Consider the following 16,699-nt stretch of genomic DNA (forward strand, 5'->3'; position numbering starts at 1 on the left):
CTGGTTACAACTAATGACCACCTGTTGAAGGAGCTAGACGGTACCAGGGAGAGACACCAGCACAAAGGTGAATCAGATTAACTGGAGCTACAAGCAGCTTAAGTAAAACCTTCAGGGACCAGTCTAAATGTTCTAATAATGATAATATAGTGTGTTATGTGTTTTATTGCTAAGAATTTAGGCTACTCTGTATCCAATATCTAAAGTGGTATTTCATTATGATTTAAAAAAAATAAGGCCAATCTTAATAATAAATATTCTGCAAGAACATATTGAACTGTTTATTCAATCATGCAGCAATTTGTTGTTTGCCATTTGAGCATTTGGCATGCTCAAGCTCAACATAATATTAGCGAAATTGATTTATTTCACATTATTTTACTTATCTTGCAATGATTTTACAAGCATCTTTTTCACACATCTTGTAGATTGGTAAGCAGATATGTTCTTGCTAGATTTCAATGGTGTAGTCTTTTAGTAAAAATGTCTTGCCTTTCTACTTTGTTGTACTGACATTTAGACATACTTATAATTTGTTTGCAGTGAACAGCCTAGGTTAAGTAGACCGGGTACATGTATTCAATCAAATTGAGCCACGTTCTGGGGGAATTGGCTTTATGCATGTGTGTAAAGTGTCGTCCCAAATTAGCTTATGTGATCCACACATGCTTATCTGGGACAACACTTTCGGCCTAGACTGGATTTTCTTTTTCGAAATACTTTCTTTGAACGAAAAATCTCATAAAACCAGAAAGTGTTTCCCCTGATTAGCCTGTGCGGACCGTACAAGTTAATCTGCGACAACACTTTAGGAACATGCATTAAACCCCATTTTCCCAGAGCAAGGGTCAATTGTATTTATGTCCTTTCAATATTCACATGCCCTTTACTTTAGGATCATACAGATTCTAAATGCCTATTTATTGTAAGCTGAATATTCAGTTATAACCAAAAAGTGTCATAAGATCTTTGTTAAAACAGGGCCCTGAATTCTAGCATTTAATGCGGTTATGTGATTTTCCACACTTATTCTATGTCTTTTATAAGTAAAAGGCGAACACTAGCAACAATATAATTTGCTACCAAAAATGTTTTCTATATATATCACTTCTTTTATATGAAAGAAGTTAACATGTGTAAAACAAAGTTTGGCAAACAAAATGACAGTAGTGCAATCTCACATGTATATGTAGTTTTTTAACTTATATTGCACCAGTGTATAGATTGCTTTGAAAACAAATTGTATGATCATGTTAAAGTTGCATATGTCTAGTCATAAGCAGTATGCGTGGGAAACACTAGCAACAGGACCAGAGTGATCATTTTGTTGTCAGATGATGTTTATTTAATGTGTGTTTCAACATTATATTTATTTAAGCAGTATGCCATGTAATACATACTTTTTCTAATAAAATTGTAAAAAAGCTTATTCAGTATTTAGATTATGTTGACACGCTATTTCATCATGGATGGCTTCATCTACAGTCATTACAATATAAAGAAGTGAAACTCCAGCTGCTGGAGCAGTATTGAATTTTCATTTAAAACAATTAGTTGGTCCTTTATTTAAGGCAAGTGACCGATTGCCCAAACAGTACAAAACAGCACAATACAGCACAATACGAACCAACATAAGCACACAATATGAATAAAGCTGGGGTCACCGCCTTGGAACGGTCAATGCAAAGCATTGAGGGTTTAAACCTGGTTATAGAGCGCTCAACCTCACACTTGGCCCAGCAATATTCATAATACATAAAGTGTAAATAAAATTTAACGTCATAGCATTGTTACTCAAATTAAACAATAATAAAAGGGAATTAAAACGCATTCAAATTAATTACTATTTAATTACTCAATTGCATTGAAGATACAAGAGTAACAGAGTTACAACTTTTTGACGAACGATCAAATAAAACTATTCACAATTGTCAACTACATTCCTTCTTTTTAGAAAAAGATTTGAGAATATAGCATCATGGAGTTAATATCTCAGATAATCATCGCGCAAATACAGGAAGAAGCAGCAATAATGGGTGTAAAAAATCCATATTACATAGCTTGGTTGTTTATGTGACTGCTAAAAAAATAAAAATAATTAAATCAAACAAGAAACGCCTATCAGAGAGAAAATATAAAATGGAACGTTATAAACCCAATGACCTATGCATGTAGATTACAACTGGGAAAGTCGGTCGTATGACGTCACAAAAATCCATAATGACATAAAGACATGAACAAATTCCAGGGGCAGTACTAAATAAAAATATTAATGGGGCTGTGCTACTAATAAAACAAATTTAGGTGATTTAATATTAAGAAGCAAATGAATAAAAATGGTAATTCCATTAAAGCGACATTATTGGAATCAAACAGTATATAGATGTTTTGACAACTGAAGACAGAAATGATTTGATGTACGATTCGAGTCCAAATGTAGTTTTCATGCAGATTTGTTCATACGACACAATGACACAATTTTATTCAACAGTGAAAAATGCCTATAATGTAGTTTTCATGCAGATTTGTTTCTTAAGACACAATGACACAATTTTATTTAACAGTGAAAAATGCCTATAATATCACTAATGATTCCAAATTTCAAGGGAAGAAAGATATAGTGAATCGAAAACCATCAAACACGTGTTTTTAAGTCCATAAGCATCGTATCCTTTTGATAAAAACAAGTTAATTAAATTGAAAAGTTTAATATGAATATTTGGTTTAACATATTTTAATTTGCGGACACGCTTCAAAACATCTCCGTAAAATGATGGATGGGAGATTCCATTATTTAAATGCCATTTTAAAGAAACATTATATTTGAAATTAAATCACCATACTTAGAGTAAAATCTAGCAAATTTTTTTCTGAGGTTATGATACAAAAATCCTTGTTTTAGCAATTTTTAAATTAATATTATATTACGATCATTAAAATCTTTAATACACGAACATGCTCTGGCATAACGTACCAACTGCGAAATGTAAATACCATAGGGAGGTCCTTTAGGGATGTTGCCATCTAGAAACGGAAAATTCACAATTTCAAAGTTAAAATCGTCCCGTTTGTCGTATAAACTAGTTTTGATCAAACTATTATTAATAGTTAAATTTAAGTCTAAATACGCAGCGTCTGTATTGGATATACACGATCTATTTAAGACTAGTTCTTTTGGGTAGATTTTGTGAATATATTGTTCAAATAATGGATTATCTAAATAAAGTATGTCATCAATGTACCTACTAGTAAGGTTAAAACAATTAATCAAATCTACTTGCTAAGTTTTAGATAATTCTAACATAAATTCGCTTTCATAACAATATAAAAAAAGGTCAGCGTTAAGTGGCGCACAATTAGTACCCATAGGAACGCAAATAATTTGTTTAAATATGTTACCATTAAATTCAACAAACAAGTTATCCAAAAGAAAAGTAAGTGCTGCACAAAAGTCAAGACCAGTCCGAATGATGTAATTATCTAATATCTGATTAGTAAAAAAAGCTGTTTTAGTGTTTAAAGCTAGATACAAGCAGTTCTCTCTAGCAAAAGGTTTTTCAATCAAAGAAACAAGTTTTGATTTTATTAAAGCGTGAGGAAGCGTTGTATATAGTGTAGAAAAATCATACGTACTTACCTGTGACACCTTATATTTTTTATTTTCAATTTTATCAATAACTTCTAAGGTGTTTTTTATTGACCAAAATAGGTTAATATTATTATTTTCATAAACTTTATTACAAAATTTAGCTATATGATATCTAATAGCACTCAATGCAGATGTAAGATACACTGATAATTGTTTGGTAGTACAAGACACTGAATTAGCGATAAAACGAATTTTATATGGCGTCTTATGAAGACGCACAGCAACATAATTGAGCCAAAGTCTGAGAAAATGGGTCTTAATGCATGTGTGTCAAGTGTTAATCAGGGCAAAACAGCGATGACATTTTACCTAAATGGAAGTGTTCGATAAAAAAAGTCTCTGGCGGAAAGTGTTGTCCCTGATAAGCCTGTGCTGCCGGTACAGGCTAATCTGAGAAAACATATTTAGCACATTCATTGAGTCCAATTTTCCCAGAGCCAGACTCAAATGGTAAAGCAATGCACTATTAAAAATATATCCAATGAAGAGCAGCAATAGTGGTTTGCAATTTATTGAAAATCTCATAACTGTTCAAATAAAAAAGATTTATTCATTATTTACAACAAGATGCAATCATTTTTTTTCCAAAACAACAACACAATTGGCATTCCTCGTAAACTTTAAAAGGCTATTCACACTATATGAAAAATTAAACTGGTATTTATTACAAACAATACCATACTAAAGAAGCACATACAGTTCTAAATATTCTATTCATAGCAATTCATATTGATTTCAACAACAACTACCATAAACAACATTCCCATTTGCATCTTTTAAAAGGAACAAGTATTTAAAATGCTATTTCAAAACACAACCTATCATGGAAACAAAATGTTGACTTTTGAAGAGGCACTGTCGTATAAAGCTCTTTCTTAAAATGCACGTTTTGTAGTCATCAAGATAGAAAATTACAGTACCTCTTCGACTCCTTCAAAATATATTGGTACATACACAATAAACACAAACTCATACTGATGTAACAACCGGTGACATGCAGTCTGATTTCTGGTTACCTGCTGAAACATCCTTTATACAGTGTGAAAATTACATAAAATTATTATTTTATCTTAGACATTTCTTGCTGAACAAAAGCTTTTTATAAAAAAAAACATATTCTACCAGGTAAAAATCAACAATTATATTTAAGTTATATCTAAGAAAATGCTGTTGTTGTTGTTTTTTTCAAAATCATTACCTCAAGTGTAAACAATCATGTATAATCTATTAAGAAAAATCATATTAAAATCATTTTTCAAATTTCTTAAATCATTCACAATAGTTTTCATATAAACGTTCATTCATGTATTTACATGATTTTTGGTATATACATTTAGGAAATAATAATAGTACATAATGATGTTATTTATCATGTGTTCTGCTTGTTCTAATCGAGCAATAATTTAAAAGTAGACGATAAGTATTTTCCACCAAACCCGTGATTAGTCATGATGCGGTAACTCTGATGAGAAAGAGACCCATATGGTGTCGGTCACTTCACTGCCATCACTGCGTTTTGAGCAAGACCCAGGTCCTACAATGTTGAACATTAATGTTTATGAGCCTTGTCGTGCGAATTGATATTAGAATCTAACTTCAACAACAGATGCGACCTGAAAAACTGCAGACCAGCCTGTGCATTTGCCTACCTGTCTGGCATAAAGTCACGTAAGGTTTCGTGGTCTCATAAGGAGACATTATGACTCCTTATCAGAGTGTACGGAAGGCAGAGGCATATCTGCAGCACCGCGCTGATATGTCCTAAGACCCATTTTTGCATGAGCTTCTAAAGTAAATTTCTCGTTTAGACATTTTGTTTTATCAAAATCTCAAAGATAACAAGCTGGTATATATTGTTTATAACTTGTTTGAAATGTGGTAGAATATACTATTAAAGAGAAAATAAACCAAAAAACTACAAGACAATTTAAAATCAGATGCACTAATAGTAGAGGAATCTCCATAACATGATTAAGGGCTAGTCTATAGATGCATTTTTACATTATTGTTTTCACAAGAATAGCTGGATGCGGATGTTCTGATATTGCAGTGGTATATTGAATGCTTACTTAGGTGATCCTTACACAATGCCGCAATGTCATGACAAAACCTCATTAACTTTAAAAACAAACACACATATAAGATATGCAATCAGCTTGCAACAAGCAACATTGGACATAGCCGGACCTGCAATAACACAACAGACATATGGTTTTTTGATAGCATTCACACTTAAGCAAGAACATGACTAATTTACTCATCTCTTCAAAGTCTTTCATTCATGTTAAAGGGCCAAGGAAACAATACTTGACTGATTAATTCACTTATGCACTTGTTCAAATTTAAACATGTGGCATAGTACCTCCTTTTTATGCCCCAGGATTGAATAATCGGGGGTATATTGTTGTTGGCCTGTCTGTCTGTCTGTCTGTCAGGTCTGTCAATACTAAATAAACTGTACGCTGAAGTTTTAACAGAGACACGTTAAGCTTTTAAGTTCCTGTTATAGCGAAAAATAAATCACAAAAAAGTAGAACTTACCTGGGCATCATTTTTCTCAGAGCGTTGCATCATATTTCTCAAAGCGTTTACAACAGCAATAAGGTGTCGATAGTGGGAATCCAAGCAAAATAATAGGCATTATGTCGACGGGCAAGTTTTTTACTCTATCACCGCTTTTTACGAATGATTCCAGAAATAGTCGATGTATCACGGTTGATACCGGAGATTTTGATTTTGATGTTAAGAGTGATCTACCGGCAATAGTAATTTACGCTGCACTTTGCGCTTGAATTAGGTTTGTTAATACTGGTTCCCCTTTCGGATTGTTAACTATTTATAATTGCGGTGTATGCAAAACCGAAGACTAATTCTTAATCAAAGACGCACTAGCAATCTATTTAAGAAGTAATATAGATCCACAAATATATTAACAGCTTGTTGAATTAAGTAGCAACATAGCCAAATGCACATAGTTAAACAAAAAACGCCGTTAGAATAAGAATTAATACAAATTCCAAAAGTTCAACTGCAGTTGTCAATAACACACACGAAGTAAAGATACATATGAAGTAATTATAAACTTATCAACATGCGACATTGAGATGAAATGTTTGCATAGCAAATGTAACTAGGCAAAATGCAAAGACCATGTATCAGAAAGCATATGACAGTAGTTAAATTGAGAATGTCATTTAACATCATAAATGGACTGGCGGATTTTCCCTTCCACCATTGATAGCGGTATCAGAAAGTTTTTCCTTGGACACTATCGCTTTCCCCTTTCCGAACTAGAAATAAACACGTTATATGATTTTATCAATGTTCTGTATATTATTTTGAATTTATTTCATTAAAACCGACGGGGATTTTGTCATTAAATATCTTCTTTTAAATATCTTTTGAATATCATCCTTTTAAATTGTCCCAAAAATATTTTAATTTAACCAAAGCCTATCATTTAAGGGACCTGAATGCCATTGGAAGGGGCTAAGGTGCAAAGTCCGTGTGGGGAGTTCTGTACTACGGCTTTTAATAAATGTGTTAAGCGTTCCTGAAATCGGTCACTGCTGTTATTGTAAATATGATATATAGAAGTTACTCTCTTAATATGAGAGCCACGCATGTTTTCTAAGTGAGAAAATAATCTTTACAAAAAGCCAAACTGTTCAAATACCTTGCCATGTTCGCTCTATTACATTTTTTCTGTTTCAGTGGTACATGGAGTTGTTGATTTAATATATATGTTTAACGTTTTTTATAATAAATTGATAACACGTAGCAATATTCTAATTGAATGTTTATTGACATTAAACTGTAAAAGAAACACATTTAAACGATTTTAACCAGATCTTACTTTAGTGTAATCATCATGTCAATAACTATATTTTGATCTTAAACAACACGCATCAGTTCTTTTCAACGTATTATACCTTTGAAGTAATAATTATAACGTAAAACAAATGTATTCATTTGTTAACCGCTTAGTCAAATATTTGTTTTCATAAGGATAAAAGTGCTTATAGATGCGTGTGAAGGAACATTACGTCACACATTCTTTTAAATCTACATGAAATAGTGCTTGATATCAGGACCCTGTGTTTGGACTGGTATTGAACTGAAAGATTTGTGTAGGTGTCACTTCAAATCACATTCGAGGCGTTTTTGATAACACTACTTTTGACTTGTGTATACGTAAAATAATTTTACGGCGACAAAGTGTCGGTATTGTGGTTAAAATATGAATTAATTTGTAAGTCACATCAAATGGATTTGTAAATTGGTACACTAATGTATTCTCCTATGCATGAATTAGTCATAACACGGCAAGAAAAAGTCATTTACATTAATCTAATGTTTACTGTAATTCACTTCATTAATAAACGCTTGATGTTCATATACCACTGTCACTTATTCATCAACATTGCCGACAAGTTTTGAAAGTCGTTAATAGAAGTGATTAGCCGAAATGATCCGTACAACAAAATAGTGTCCTTGTGTCTTATGAACGAATCTTCACTAAAACTAAATTAAGATTCACATCGTAAATCGAATCATTTCTGTCGTCAGTTGGCATAAAAAGGAGGTACTATGCCACATGTTTAAATTTGAACAAGTGCATAAGTGAATTAATCAGTCAAGTATTGTTTCCTTGGCCCTTTAACATGAATGAAAGACTTTGAAGAGATGAGTAAATTAGTCATGTTCTTGCTTAAGTGTGAATGCTATCAAAAAACCATATGTCTGTTGTGTTATTGCAGGTCCGGCTATGTCCAATGTTGCTTGTTGCAAGCTGATTGCATATCTTATATGTGTGTTTGTTTTTAAAGTTAATGAGGTTTTGTCATGACATTGCGGCATTGTGTAAGGATCACCTAAGTAAGCATTCAATATACCACTGCAATATCAGACACTATTTTGTTGTACGGATCATTTCGGCTAAGAGGATTGGGTGAGTCATGTAAAATATCAAATATTATATATATTTTTATAAACAACTGGTAGCAAGATGAGTTGCAGATAATTTGTCAGTAACCACTTTTTAACTAAATCTTTTGACCTGTTAATTCTTTTTAGCTCGATTCAACAGTGAAAAATGCCCATAAAATCACTTTAAAATCGATAATCCATCGATTCCAACAATTATCCTCTATATATTATAGTTTATTAGTACGTACAAATATGCAAGTCTTTTTATTTATTCAAATGAACAAAGGATATCGTAGTGCTACATTTAAATGTTTCAAGAATGATTATAACCATTATAGTTGCGATGCTATTGAAAAGCAATGAATGTCCGCTAAAATTTTAGATTTTTCGTTAATATTATGTTTTATAAGTGAATGTAAAAGCTGTAATATTAATCTTAAACGTATAGGCTTCGTATGTTAACTTATCGGGATATTGGATATGAACTGTTGAAATATTAAGGAAAATCTAAACTTTTACCGGCACTTTAACATGCATTGCTTTTCAATAACAGCGCAACTATAATGGTTATAATCATTCTTGAAACATTTAAATGTAGCACTACGATATCCTGTGTTCATTTGCATATATAAAATAATTTTACGTATACACAAGTCAAAAGTAGTGTTATCAAAAACGCCTCGAATGTGATTTGAAGTGACACCTACACAAATCTTTCAGTTCAATACCAGTCCAAACACAGGGTCCTGATATCAAGCACTATTTCATGTAGATTTAAAAGAATGTGTGACGTAATGTTCCTTCACACGCATCTATAAGCACTTTTATCCTTATGAAAACAAATATTTGACTAAGCGGTTAACAAATGAATACATTTGTTTTACGTTATAATTATTACTTCAAAGGTATAATACGTTGAAAAGAACTGATGCGTGTTGTTTAAGATCAAAATATAGTTATTGACATGATGATTACACTAAAGTAAGATCTGGTTAAAATCGTTTAAATGTGTTTCTTTTACAGTTTAATGTCAATAAACATTCAATTAGAATATTGCTACGTGTTATCAATTTATTATAAAAAACGTTAAACATATATATTAAATCAACAACTCCATGTACCACTGAAACAGAAAAAATGTAATAGAGCGAACATGGCAAGGTATTTGAACAGTTTGGCTTTTTGTAAAGATTATTTTCTCACTTAGAAAACATGCGTGGCTCTCATATTAAGAGAGTAACTTCTATATATCATATTTACAATAACAGCAGTGACCGATTTCAGGAACGCTTAAAACATTTATTAAAAGCCGTAGTACAGAACTCCCCACACGGACTTTGCACCTTAGCCCCTTCCAATGGCATTCAGGTCCCTTAAATGATAGGCTTTGGTTAAATTAAAATATTTTTGGGACAATTTAAAAGGATGATATTCAAAAGATATTTAAAAGAAGATATTTAATGACAAAATCCCCGTCGGTTTTAATGAAATAAATTCAAAATAATATACAGAACATTGATAAAATCATATAACGTGTTTATTTCTAGTTCGGAAAGGGGAAAGCGATAGTGTCCAAGGAAAAACTTTCTGATACCGCTATCAATGGTGGAAGGGAAAATCCGCCAGTCCATTTATGATGTTAAATGACATTCTCAATTTAACTACTGTCATATGCTTTCTGATACATGGTCTTTGCATTTTGCCTAGTTACATTTGCTATGCAAACATTTCATCTCAATGTCGCATGTTGATAAGTTTATAATTACTTCATATGTATCTTTACTTCGTGTGTGTTATTGACAACTGCAGTTGAACTTTTGGAATTTGTATTAATTCTTATTCTAACGGCGTTTTTTGTTTAACTATGTGCATTTGGCTATGTTGCTACTTAATTCAACAAGCTGTTAATATATTTGTGGATCTATATTACTTCTTAAATAGATTGCTAGTGCGTCTTTGATTAAGAATTAGTCTTCGGTTTTGCATACACCGCAATTATAAATAGTTAACAATCCGAAAGGGGAACCAGTATTAACAAACCTAATTCAAGCGCAAAGTGCAGCGTAAATTACTATTGCCGGTAGATCACTCTTAACATCAAAATCAAAATCTCCGGTATCAACCGTGATACATCGACTATTTCTGGAATCATTCGTAAAAAGCGGTGATAGAGTAAAAAACTTGCCCGTCGACATAATGCCTATTATTTTGCTTGGATTCCCACTATCGACACCTTATTGATGTTGTAAACGCTTTGAGAAATATGATGCAACGCACTGAGAAAAATGATGCCCAGGTAAGTTCTACTTTTTTGTGATTTATTTTTCGCTATAACAGGAACTTAAAAGCTTAACGTGTCTCTGTTAAAACTTCAGCGTACAGTTTATTTAGTATTGACAGACCTGACAGACAGACAGACAGACAGGCCAACAACAATATACCCCCGATTATTCAATCCTGGGGCATAAAAAGGAGGTACTATGCCACATGTTTAAATTTGAACAAGTGCATAAGTGAATTAATCAGTCAAGTATTGTTTCCTTGGCCCTTTAACATGAATGAAAGACTTTGAAGAGATGAGTAAATTAGTCATGTTCTTGCTTAAGTGTGAATGCTATCAAAAAACCATATGTCTGTTGTGTTATTGCAGGTCCGGCTATGTCCAATGTTGCTTGTTGCAAGCTGATTGCATATCTTATATGTGTGTTTGTTTTTAAAGTTAATGAGGTTTTGTCATGACATTGCGGCATTGTGTAAGGATCACCTAAGTAAGCATTCAATATACCACTGCAATATCAGAACATCCGCATCCAGCTATTCTTGTGAAAACAATAATGTAAAAATGCATCTATAGACTAGCCCTTAATCATGTTATGGAGATTCCTCTACTATTAGTGCATCTGATTTTAAATTGTCTTGTAGTTTTTTGGTTTATTTTCTCTTTAATAGTATATTCTACCACATTTCAAACAAGTTATAAACAATATATACCAGCTTGTTATCTTTGAGATTTTGATAAAACAAAATGTCTAAACGAGAAATTTACTTTAGAAGCTCATGCAAAAATGGGTCTTAGGACATATCAGCGCGGTGCTGCAGATATGCCTCTGCCTTCCGTACACTCTGATAAGGAGTCATAATGTCTCCTTATGAGACCACGAAACCTTACGTGACTTTATGCCAGACAGGTAGGCAAATGCACAGGCTGGTCTGCAGTTTTTCAGGTCGCATCTGTTGTTGAAGTTAGATTCTAATATCAATTCGCACGACAAGGCTCATAAACATTAATGTTCAACATTGTAGGACCTGGGTCTTGCTCAAAACGCAGTGATGGCAGTGAAGTGACCGACACCATATGGGTCTCTTTCTCATCAGAGTTACCGCATCATGACTAATCACGGGTTTGGTGGAAAATACTTCTCGTCTACTTTTAAATTATTGCTCGATTAGAACAAGCAGAACACATGATAAATAACATCATTATGTACTATTATTATTTCCTAAATGTATATACCAAAAATCATGTAAATACATGAATGAACGTTTATATGAAAACTATTGTGAATGATTTAAGAAATTTGAAAAATGATTTTAATATGATTTTTCTTAATAGATTATACATGATTGTTTACACTTGAGGTAATGATTTTGAAAAAAACAACAACAACAGCATTTTCTAAGATATAACTTAAATATAATTGTTGATTTTTACCTGGTAGAATATGTTTTTTTTTATAAAAAGCTTTTGTTCAGCAAGAAATGTCTAAGATAAAATAATAATTTTATGTAATTTTCACACTGTATAAAGGATGTTTCAGCAGGTAACCAGAAATCAGACTGCATGTCACCGGTTGTTACATCAGTATGAGTTTGTGTTTATTGTGTATGTACCAATATATTTTGAAGGAGTCGAAGAGGTACTGTAATTTTCTATCTTGATGACTACAAAACGTGCATTTTAAGAAAGAGCTTTATACGACAGTGCCTCTTCAAAAGTCAACATTTTGTTTCCATGATAGGTTGTGTTTTGAAATAGCATTTTAAATACTTGTTCCTTTTAAAAGATGCAAATGGGAATGTTGTTTATGGTAGTTGTTGTTGAAATCAATATGAATTGCTATGAATAGAATATTTAGAACTGTATGTGCTTCTTTAGTATGGTATTGTTTGTAATAAATACCAGTTTAATTTATCATATAGTGTGAATAGCCTTTTAAAGTTTACGAGGAATGCCAATTGTGTTGTTGTTTTGGAAAAAAAATGATTGCATCTTGTTGTAAATAATGAATAAATCTTTTTTATTTGAACAGTTATGAGATTTTCAATAAATTGCAAACCACTATTGCTGCTCTTCATTGGATATATTTTTAATAGTGCATTGCTTTACCATTTGAGTCTGGCTCTGGGAAAATTGGACTCAATGAATGTGCTAAATATGTTTTCTCAGATTAGCCTGTACCGGCAGCACAGGCTTATCAGGGACAACACTTTCCGCCAGAGACTTTTTTTATCGAACACTTCCATTTAGGTAAAATGTCATCGCTGTTTTGCCCTGATTAACACTTGACACACATGCATTAAGACCCATTTTCTCAGACTTTGGCTCAATTATGTTGCTGTGCGTCTTCATAAGACGCCATATAAAATTCGTTTTATCGCTAATTCAGTGTCTTGTACTACCAAACAATTATCAGTGTATCTTACATCTGCATTGAGTGCTATTAGATATCATATAGCTAAATTTTGTAATAAAGTTTATGAAAATAATAATATTAACCTATTTTGGTCAATAAAAAACACCTTAGAAGTTATTGATAAAATTGAAAATAAAAAATATAAGGTGTCACATGTAAGTACGTATGATTTTTCTACACTATATACAACGCTTCCTCACGCTTTAATAAAATCAAAACTTGTTTCTTTGATTGAAAAACCTTTTGCTAGAGAGAACTGCTTGTATCTAGCTTTAAACACTAAAACAGCTTTTTTTACTAATCAGATATTAGATAATTACATCATTCGGACTGGTCTTGACTTTTGTGCAGCACTTACTTTTCTTTTGGATAACTTGTTTGTTGAATTTAATGGTAACATATTTAAACAAATTATTGGCGTTCCTATGGGTACTAATTGTGCGCCACTTAACGCTGACCTTTTTTTATATTGTTATGAAAGCGAATTTATGTTAGAATTATCTAAAACTTAGCAAGTAGATTTGATTAATTGTTTTAACCTTACTAGTAGGTACATTGATGACATACTTTATTTAGATAATCCATTATTTGAACAATATATTCACAAAATCTACCCAAAAGAACTAGTCTTAAATAGATCGTGTATATCCAATACAGACGCTGCGTATTTAGACTTACATTTAACTATTAATAATAATTTGATCAAAACTAGTTTATACGACAAACGGGACGATTTTAACTTTGAAATTGTGAATTTTCCGTTTCTAGATGGCAACATCCCTAAAGGACCTCCCTATGGTATTTACATTTCGCAGTTGGTACGTTATGCCAGAGCATGTTCGTGTATTAAAGATTTTAATGATCGTAATATAATATTAATTTAAAAATTGCTAAAACAAGGATTTTTGTATCATAACCTCAGAAAAAAATTTGCTAGATTTTACTCTAAGTATGGTGATTTAATTTCAAATATAATGTTTCTTTAAAATGGCATTTAAATAATGGAATCTCCCATCCATCATTTTACGGAGATGTTTTGAAGCGTGTCCGCAAATTAAAATATGTTAAACCAAATATTCATATTAAACTTTTCAATTTAATTAACTTGTTTTTATCAAAAGGATACGATGCTTATGGACTTAAAAACACGTGTTTGATGGTTTTCGATTCACTATATCTTTCTTCCCTTGAAATTTGGAATCATTAGTGATATTATAGGCATTTTTCACTGTTAAATAAAATTGTGTCATTGTGTCTTAAGAAACAAATCTGCATGAAAACTACATTATAGGCATTTTTCACTGTTGAATAAAATTGTGTCATTGTGTCGTATGAACAAATCTGCATGAAAACTACATTTGGACTCGAATCGTACATCAAATCATTTCTGTCTTCAGTTGTCAAAACATCTATATACTGTTTGATTCCAATAATGTCGCTTTAATGGAATTACCATTTTTATTCATTTGCTTCTTAATATTAAATCACCTAAATTTGTTTTATTAGTAGCACAGCCCCATTAATATTTTTATTTAGTACTGCCCCTGGAATTTGTTCATGTCTTTATGTCATTATGGATTTTTGTGACGTCATACGACCGACTTTCCCAGTTGTAATCTACATGCATAGGTCATTGGGTTTATAACGTTCCATTTTATATTTTCTCTCTGATAGGCGTTTCTTGTTTGATTTAATTATTTTTATTTTTTTAGCAGTCACATAAACAACCAAGCTATGTAATATGGATTTTTTACACCCATTATTGCTGCTTCTTCCTGTATTTGCGCGATGATTATCTGAGATATTAACTCCATGATGCTATATTCTCAAATCTTTTTCTAAAAAGAAGGAATGTAGTTGACAATTGTGAATAGTTTTATTTGATCGTTCGTCAAAAAGTTGTAACTCTGTTACTCTTGTATCTTCAATGCAATTGAGTAATTAAATAGTAATTAATTTGAATGCGTTTTAATTCCCTTTTATTATTGTTTAATTTGAGTAACAATGCTATGACGTTAAATTTTATTTACACTTTATGTATTATGAATATTGCTGGGCCAAGTGTGAGGTTGAGCGCTCTATAACCAGGTTTAAACCCTCAATGCTTTGCATTGACCGTTCCAAGGCGGTGACCCCAGCTTTATTCATATTGTGTGCTTATGTTGGTTCGTATTGTGCTGTATTGTGCTGTTTTGTACTGTTTGGGCAATCGGTCACTTGCCTTAAATAAAGGACCAACTAATTGTTTTAAATGAAAATTCAATACTGCTCCAGCAGCTGGAGTTTCACTTCTTTATATTGTAATGACTGTAGATGAAGCCATCCATGATGAAATAGCGTGTCAACATAATCTAAATACTGAATAAGCTTTTTTACAATTTTATTAGAAAAAGTATGTATTACATGGCATACTGCTTAAATAAATATAATGTTGAAACACACATTAAATAAACATCATCTGACAACAAAATGATCACTCTGGTCCTGTTGCTAGTGTTTCCCACGCATACTGCTTATGACTAGACATATGCAACTTTAACATGATCATACAATTTGTTTTCAAAGCAATCTATACACTGGTGCAATATAAGTTAAAAAACTACATATACATGTGAGATTGCACTACTGTCATTTTGTTTGCCAAACTTTGTTTTACACATGTTAACTTCTTTCATATAAAAGAAGTGATATATATAGAAAACATTTTTGGTAGCAAATTATATTGTTGCTAGTGTTCGCCTTTTACTTATAAAAGACATAGAATAAGTGTGGAAAATCACATAACCGCATTAAATGCTAGAATTCAGGGCCCTGTTTTAACAAAGATCTTATGACACTTTTTGGTTATAACTGAATATTCAGCTTACAATAAATAGGCATTTAGAATCTGTATGATCCTAAAGTAAAGGGCATGTGAATATTGAAAGGACATAAATACAATTGACCCTTGCTCTGGGAAAATGGGGTTTAATGCATGTTCCTAAAGTGTTGTCGCAGATTAACTTGTACGGTCCGCACAGGCTAATCAGGGGAAACACTTTCTGGTTTTATGAGATTTTTCGTTCAAAGAAAGTATTTCGAAAAAGAAAATCCAGTCTAGGCCGAAAGTGTTGTCCCAGATAAGCATGTGTGGATCACATAAGCTAATTTGGGACGACACTTTACACACATGCATAAAGCCAATTCCCCCAGAACGTGGCTCAATTTGATTGAATACATGTACCCGGTCTACTTAACCTAGGCTGTTCACTGCAAACAAATTATAAGTATGTCTAAATGTCAGTACAACAAAGTAGAAAGGCAAGACATTTTTACTAAAAGACTACACCATTGAAATCTAGCAAGAACATATCTGCTTACCAATCTACAAGATGTGTGAAAAAGATGCTTGTAAAATCATTGCAAGATAAGTAAAATAATGTGAAAT

Source organism: Dreissena polymorpha, chromosome 8 (genome assembly GCF_020536995.1).
Source record: "Dreissena polymorpha isolate Duluth1 chromosome 8, UMN_Dpol_1.0, whole genome shotgun sequence".
In the NCBI taxonomy this organism is placed as follows: domain Eukaryota; kingdom Metazoa; phylum Mollusca; class Bivalvia; order Myida; family Dreissenidae; genus Dreissena; species Dreissena polymorpha.